Raw genomic sequence first — 8,465 nt, 5'->3', positions numbered from 1 at the left:
AAGCCCATGTGTATTTCTGGCATCTTTGTTGAAAATCGGGCAGCCATAGCTGTGTGGGTTTATAGTGGGGTTTTTCTGTTCTGTTCCATTGGTCTATAGCTCTTTTTTTTTGCCAGTACCATGCTACTTTAAAAAACAAACAAAATAACCAACTATGGGGCTGAAGAGATGGCTCAGCGGTTAAGAGCACTGACTGCTCTTACAGAGGACCCAGGTTTGATTCCTAGAACCCACATGGCAGCTAACAACCATGTATAACTCCAGTTCCAGAGGAATCTGACTCTCTCTTCTGACCTCCATGCATTGCACAACACAGGGGCACTCACATACATGCAGGCAATACACTTGTACACATAAAATAAAATAAAATATTTTTTAAAAACTATGGCTTTGCAGTAGAACTTGAAATCAGGTGATACCTCCAGCAGTGTTTGTATTGCCAGGACTGTAGAAGTCCAGGTTCTTTTTTGAAGAATGTATTGGAATTTTGATAGAAACTACAGATGAGCTGGGGCTGGGTTCCTCCTCATAAGACATGGTCCTCCTACTGTTAACAGTAAGCTGACGGAATTAGTTGCAGGGGTGTTCATGATTAGCACAGAATAGAAAGAGGAAGCCACACAATCTTGCTTCTTCACAAGTACAATGGTAGATGAACTACACTTCCCAAAGGCTCAGTCTAAAAACTCCCTGTTGGCGTTTACAACAAACAAGGATCCCTAAACTTGTGACATCGTCTGCTGGGCTACCAGGTCCAGTTGGCTTTCTAGGGTGTTGAGCCTTTATCTTCAGCCCCCATTATAGATCTCACCCCCAGCTATCTATCTCCTCAGGCGGGTAGGTCTGAGGAACAACTTGGACATCATATTTTTGGTGACGGTTTTATACACAGGAATTGCTTTTCATACTACTGCTGAGGGACAGCCTGTTTTCTGCAATGAGAAATGATTTGTGGCGCCAACAGCTGGTACAAACCTGGAAGACTGGCCCACCCTTCAGCACCTGGTCCCCATCATAACTTTTACTACCTTGCCGAATCTCTGTTTGGCCTCATTCGTCAGATCAGTGAGGTGTTTGTCTCTTGTTTTGAGGACTTTGAGTCTTGCTTGATTTATCAAATTGGACATTTGAATTTTCTTCTTCTGTTCAATCTGCTTCTTTCTTAGCATTCCATAATCTTTAGTCTTTGGGTTTGCACAAGATGTCATTTCTTTGATGCTGAATTCTGTGTTTGCATCTATTTCTTCTGCTTTCTGTTTCAGTGAAATCCATCAGGTCCTTAATCTGCTTTTGTACATCAGCATCACTGAGTAAACTAGCATGAGGTGGGTGTGCTGCTGGTTTGGTCTCAGCCTGAAGGAGCAGCAAGTAAATCTGAAAATATTTCTGTACAATAGATTCTTGTCTTGGAAATACTTGGTAAAATGGTATCTGAAATCTTCAGAAAACTTTATTGAGGTGTTATTCCTATATAATAATCTACACATATAACTAACACGCATCATTTGATAAGACGTTTTGTGTGTATGTGTGCAGGCTTGCATAAAAAGCAGAGAGTGGGCATTAATTCAATGTGGCCATATTGGGGAAGAACAACAAACAGAGGTCTGTGACCTCAACTCTATCTTCAGAGTCCTTCCGTGACATTTAGGTGTAAATAGAGGGTACGAGGTGTGTATGACTAGCAAGTCCTGACTGAGGTGTGGACTCCCCGATCACTGAACCACCACTATCCCTTACTCCAGCCTGTCTTGCAAGTTTCCAGTCATGTCTGGCACTAGATGCTACTGGGTGCCTTAGACACACATAACTACAGTTTCAAGGCTGTTTAATTATAAAGGGGTGTTCAGATTGCCAGGAGACAGAGCTGCCAAAATTCAGCTGCAGTTTACCTGTTACCTCATGGCTAATCCGTGGCCTGTCAGATAGCATTTCCCCTTGTATGAGTTACTTTCTGGTTGTTGTGATAAAAAGTCGTGACAAATGCAGCCTAAGGAAGAGAGGGTTCATTTCGGCTCAAAGTTCCAGGGGATTGTCCATTGCAGTGAGGAAGTCAAGGCAGCAGGAGTTTGAGGCAGCAGGAGTGGCTGGTCGCTTTGCATCTAGACTCAGGAGGCACCGCATGATGAACGCTTATGCGCAATGTTCTCTTTTTGACACATTCCAGGATCTCAGGGGCAGGGAAAGGGGCTAAACAGTGCATGGCTCATCCCACATCAATGAACTTGAGCAAAATCATTTCTCACAGGCTTGCCCAGACCCCTCTCTCAGGGGATTCTAGATCTCATCAAATTAACAATTGAGATTAACTGTCACAACTCCAATCCTTGTCAACTTGACCTCCAAAGACATCACTTTTGACGGTAAAACCCTATTTCTGATGATATGACACAGGTCGTAGAAGAAACAGGGGGAAATCAAGCTGGTACTGACTTCGAAGCTGCATCTCATAGTGCTGGAAGGTGTTGGGGACCTTTGTTGTGTAAAGTAGAAGTTTCTTCATGTCCAGATAGCTCACAAGCTCAGAGCCATATGCAGAGACTCCTTTCACAGCAGGGCATCTTCCCGGCATTTTTCCTGACTCCTTTGTGAAGTAGCAGCCACATAAACATGGCCTCTGGCTCTGGAAATACCATGCTTTCCATGTGATTTTTCAGGCAGTCTGGCAGCATGGCGGGAGCCCATTTCCACACGCAAATGAGGCATCCCCAAAATACCTATCAGCTAAAGCTTTTACCACTGCCCCTACAGTATAAAATATCCTAGTCTTCTCTCAATAATTTGGAGCTGGAAGTGGAGATGGAGCTAGAACAGAAACTAGAGCTGGGACACTGAAGAAAGAGCTGTACCACTGAATCTGACTGGACTGAGTCTGTGTCTCCTGCCTGCAATCTAGTCTCCCCGGGGGGCAGCATTCCTCCATCATCGACTCATGGAGCCCTAGCTTCAGCCGCCCTGTACTTACTCGCGTGGTCCAGCGGCCGGTGGAACTGGCATATTGAGGAATGTACAGGGGTGAAATCAGGGCGGGACCCGGCTGGACAAATCTCCAGCAGCAGAGAGCCACGGAAGACGCAGGGAAGCAGCGCAGGAGCAGATACCCGCGCACCCCACACCTGGCGCCCCGCACGCCCCATAGGAAGGTGCTATGCATGCTACCCAAACAGGAAAAGTAATTATCAGTCCTATCCAGCTGTGAATCCTGACAGCTGTGATAACTTCTGGACATGGGAGGTGAGCATGAAGCCCAGACTAAGCTGAGCATCTAGTGTCAACCAGTATCTGCTAAGAGACTGAGATTTAGATTTCTTTAAGGGTATGGCCTTTGGTAGGGGATGGAACCACACCAAAAGTATTTGGGCAACACACATTGAACTCGATGGGCTTTTAAAAAATGAGAACATAAAGTTGGATGTAGGCAGGTGGGGATGGATTTGAGAGGAGATGGGGACAGGGTGAAAATGATCAAAATATGTTGAAAGACATCCTAAAGAATTAAGTATTATTAAAAAACAATCAGGGTGTCGTAACACAGTGATTCCAAAATGCAGGCAGCACAGCCTGTGCAGCCTCTGCCTCAATGACCTTTCCCTTACATTTTCATTTCTAGTGATTATGTCTATTTGGGGATTCTCTCTCCCAGTTTTCTTTGGTGTGACCAGTCATCCTTGTCATTAAAGTAGGTTCTTTTTTCTTTTGGTCTTTTTGAGACAGGGTCTCCCTGTAGCCCCAGCTGTCCTGGAACTCACTATGTAGACCAGGCTGGCCTTGAACCCACAAAGATCCACCTGCCTCTGCCTCCCACGTGCTGGGACTGCAGACATGCACCACCACGACTGGCTAAAGTAGGTTCTTATTTTTATTCTTGTTTCATTTTTTCCCAGAATGTTCACCCAAGTGTTTCACTTCAACTACTAGTTCTAAGCTACAGATTCCAGCCTCTGCAGTATCTGTCCCTCAGCATCCTCAACCACCTGCTGGACGTCAACTTGAGTGCTCATGTTTCACTTAAACTCAACACAGAGCCGTGACTTTTGGTGCTGTAGCCATCCTTGGGCACACAGCACTAGATTCCTACTTGATGACATTTGTCTGTGAGTCAGATGGGGGACCCACTTCTCTTAACAATCAAAGTTTAGCAGGAGAACTGGGGATTAAGCAAATTGACACAATAATTATTCTGATAGAGTAAAGCATACCACAACCTAGTCTAGTTGGAACACCCAGGAATACTTCTGGAACAAATTCTTTTAGGGTTCAAGGTCCCACTTTAAGAACACATTCTTTCTTAGGCTCCTTTGCCAAGGCCCGGTTATTTGGGCCTGTTGTTTCTGATTCATTCTTGCAAATGGATTTCTTTTGGCAGCTTTTAACAACAAAAGTCTGAATTAGCAGATTTAGTGAAAGGATACTTAAAAGAAACATTTGCTGCACGCAGAGGCCGAAAACACAGAAATTAAATCTTATTCTGCATTTTACAAATTGCCTTAGGAAAATTCTTATTTCTGGCTGGCCCTTTTGAAAGACATGAGGGTTTTTCAAGGCTATCTTCAAGGAAGTTTCTCAAAAACTAACTAGGCATCATTGGATAACCATGTTGAAACCAATGTTTATGATATAAACAGCTATTTTATTTATTAGATGAAAGAATCTTCAAGTTTTCTCTTTGTCATCTGTGAGTAAAGTAGGTCACCCTGCTAGATTTGTTATTTAAAAAGCAGTAAAAACAAGGACACACTGTGGTACTCTGCTGATAAGTGACATTGTCGATAAGCTTTGAACACTGAGTAGAGTCCGGCTCTGGAAAGATGAGGTGAGGAGGCATCAGCGTTAAGCTCCAGGAGAGGAGCGGGGTGCCTTAGCCTGGCTCACAGAAGGAAGGACAAGGGCTGGACTGTGGACGTGACTCTGCTCCCACCACAGGAGCCACTCGGGTAATTTCAAACCATTATTTGAAAATTAGACGGCAGTTTAAAAGGTACTCTTGGGAAACACATGAGACATTTTTAAAAAAGTTTAAATCCATCACCAAATTATTATCACTTTCCTTCTTTCTTTTTATTTATTTTTTGGACAGGGTCTCAGCTAGCACAGGATGGCCTGGAATTTGCTATCATAACCTAGGTTGGCCTTGAACTTCCTGATCTCTGCCTTTACCTCCAAAGGGATGGGATGTTTGTTTGAGTCACCACATCCAGGCACTGCTTTCCTATTATGTGCTAAGTGAGTTACATGGCTTATCTCTAATTTTCATGAACCTCCAATTGAGGATGACTATTTTTTAAAAAAATGTTTTGTCCATTATTTTTATTTTATGTGTATGTGTGTTATGCCTGAACGTATATAAGTGCACCTGTGGTGTGCAATGCCCATGGAGGACAGAAGAGGGTGTTGGATCCCCTGGAACTGGAGTTAATGGACTGTTCTTAGCTGCCGTGTGGGTGCTGGGAATTGAACCTGGGTCCTCCGCAAGAGCAGCCAGTGCTTTTAACCATTGAAAGAGCTTTCCAACCCCATGGATGATCGATCCTCTTTCATAAAGTATCTCAAGACTTTCTAATTACCACCTCGCCTTGAGTATGGCTCATACTATGATGCTGTATTACCAGTGAGGGGCTGTGTTTCCTGCTGTTTCATATTTTATGCTGGGATAATACACTGAAGCCAAGTTTCACACCAAATTTTAAGGAACCGGAGAAAACAAGGAATACGTTCTTTATACTTTCTGTATTTCCTCTGCCTCTTCTCTTCAAGATGTATGTAGCAAAGCAGCTTTTGCAGGCAAATCCTAGCTCAATGCAGTGATCCTATTTTTTACAATATAACTAGGAGATTTCTTGCTTTTTATGTAAATAGTTTTCAAACAAAAACCTCTAAAGTAGCAGAAAAATCAAATCAGTGTTTTTGTTGTTTTTGTTGTTAAATGGAGGATGTATATGCTTAATTAAAAAAATATTTATTTACTAACTACATGTGATAGTTTGAATGATAATGTCCCCCATAGGCTCCAAATATTTGGACATTCTGTCGCCAGATGGTAGCCCTGTTTTGGGAGGTTTTAGAAGGTGGGGCTATCCTGGAGGAAACACGTCACTGGGGGTGGGCTTAGAGAGTTCTTAAGCCTTGCCAGATTGCTAATTGCTCTCTTGTTTCCTGTGCCTGCTGGAAGATGTAGAACTTAGCTTCCGTTCCTCTTCTCCAGCCACCTCTGCCACCATGCCTCTCTGCCAAGATGGACTGTAATTCCCCTGGAACCATAAGCTCAAATAAATTCTTCCTTCTATAAATTGCTTGGGTCAGTGTTTCTATTACAGCAACAGAAAAGTGACTAATACAGTAATTGGTACCAGGTGTGGGGTTGTTGACTGTGAAGAACCTGACCATGTAGGGTTTTGGAAGAATGTGGAAGACTTTTGGAAGTTTGGGCTAGAAAAGTGGTTGGTTGCTATAAGCAGACCTTAACAGGCCATTCTAGTAGGGTCCTGGAAGAAAGTAGTGCTGAGAACAATGTAGTTCCAGAGGCAAATAAGGACTGAAGCAGCAATTAGGATATTTTGGCAAAGAGTCTGGCTGGAGTCTCCCCTCAACCTAAAAGCTTTCCTGAGGCTAAATTGAAAAGTAATGGACTAATTTCTTTGGCAGAAGAAATTTAAGACAGCCTAATGTAGAAATGGTGGCATGGATATTAATAGTGACTATTATGTAGATCTACAGTGAAAGAGAGCAAATGGGACAGAAAGAAATACAGTTTGAATTGAAAAAGAGCACTAGGAAGATAAATGTTGGAGCCCTGGCATGTGATGGAGAGGATCCCATTGATAAGGAGATTAAAGTGATTAAGGAGATTAAAGTGATTAAGGAGGGGCCTAGAGATTCAAGACCACACCCAGTTAAGCCTCCAACTGTTAAAGGAAAATGCTGCTGGGGCCACTGAAGAGAAAAGCTTCTAAAATGGATAAAGCAGGCTGGAGTCCACCCTAAACTTGCAGTCAAACTCGGCAGTGTCGTTCACCCCGTGCTGGCTTTAGAGGACGAAAGATGGAAGAGTGAAGGGGTCGTCACTTCTTCCTCCAATGTTTCAGAGAGCCTCGGAGGCCAGGCAGCGTGCAGCAGGGGTTCCTGTGCCTAGAGAAGGCCCTGATAGGCCATTGAGTGGAGCTGTGAAGGTGAAGCTTTGTTGCCAATGGAGACCCCAAGAAGTTTGTGATGCCAGAGCCGTGAGGCATCTGCCAAGAAGACCTGCATACAGGGAGTGGTACCAGCACAGGAGAGAGATGTGTGCTGCATGCAGCAAAGCTAGAGAGACTGAACCATCTAAGCCCTTTGGAAGTAAAGTCCCAAAAGTTGGACATGGAGCCACTGGATTTAGTGTTTGCCCTGCTGGTTTTCGGTCTTGTTTTGGTCCAGTATTTCCTCACTGTGCTTCTATCCCTCCCTTTTGGAATGGTAATGTGTATTCAGTTCCACTGTATGTTGGGAGTCTGTAATTTGTCTTTTGATTTTCTAGAGGCTTGTAAGATATTTACCTGAGTCTCAGAAAAGGCTGGACTGTGGGCTTTTAAATAGTATTGAGATGTAGTATTGAGACTGATAAAGACTATGGGGGCTTTTAAAGTTGGACTAAATGCATTTTTCATTTTATATGGTCATGAGTCTATGGGGGCCAGGGGGTTGGAATGTGATGGTTTGAATGATAATGTCCCCCATAGGCTCCAAATATTTCGACATTCTGTGGCCAGATGGTAGCGCTGTTTTGGGAGGTTTTAGAAGGTGTGGCTGTCCTGGAGGAAGCACATCACTGGTGGTGTGCTTAGAGGGTTTTTAAGCCCTGCCAGATCTCCAGTCGCTCTCTTGTTTCCTGTGCCTGCTGGAAGATACAGAATTTAGCTTCTGCTCCTCTTCTCCAGCCACCTCTGCCACCATGCTTCCCCACCAAGACGGACTGTAATTCCCCTGGAACCATAAACTCAAATAAATTCTTCCTTCTATAAATTTCTTGAGTCAGTGTTTCTACCACAGCAACAGAAAACTGACTAACACATCACATAATTATAAGAAGCATTTCATTACAACAGCATTGACATATTCAATAACAATTTCCAGAGCTAAGCTGCATCTCTTTCAAAATTGGCTGTAAATTTTTAGGTCTACAGTTGAATTAATACAGTTATACCATATTGTACTCATTATAAACCCTATGACATAAAATTAAATGAGGTTTTAAAGTTTAAAATAGATCTCCATTTCATTATTAAATTAGGCAGTTTCATACAGAAAAATTCATTTTAATGCAATTGACACAACTGCACATGCGTTTGTAATCTCCATGTATCTGATTATTACTAGTCACAGTCGGTTACTTTCTGAGCTCCTTGGCCTCTGATCATGGATACAAAGTCATCAGGTAGATTTCTATGGTAATGTTTTTCACATCTACTAGTTATTAAGGAGCAAATTTTTATGCT

At 43.1% G+C, this 8,465-nt stretch overlaps 1 pseudogene; it reads right to left on the bottom strand.

Annotated features, from left to right (window-relative positions):
- Window positions 1-674: 674 nt before the first annotated feature.
- LOC115069706 overlaps window positions 675-8,465 on the bottom strand; it is a 23,929-nt pseudogene continuing 16,138 nt past the window's right edge.

The sequence above is a fragment of the Nannospalax galili genome, unplaced genomic scaffold, assembly GCF_000622305.1.
Source record: "Nannospalax galili isolate Female #2095 unplaced genomic scaffold, S.galili_v1.0 scaffold454, whole genome shotgun sequence".
Lineage (NCBI taxonomy): Eukaryota > Metazoa > Chordata > Mammalia > Rodentia > Spalacidae > Nannospalax > Nannospalax galili.
Note: the sequence above shows the minus strand (reverse complement) of the source record. Positions and strands in the feature narration are given on the sequence as shown.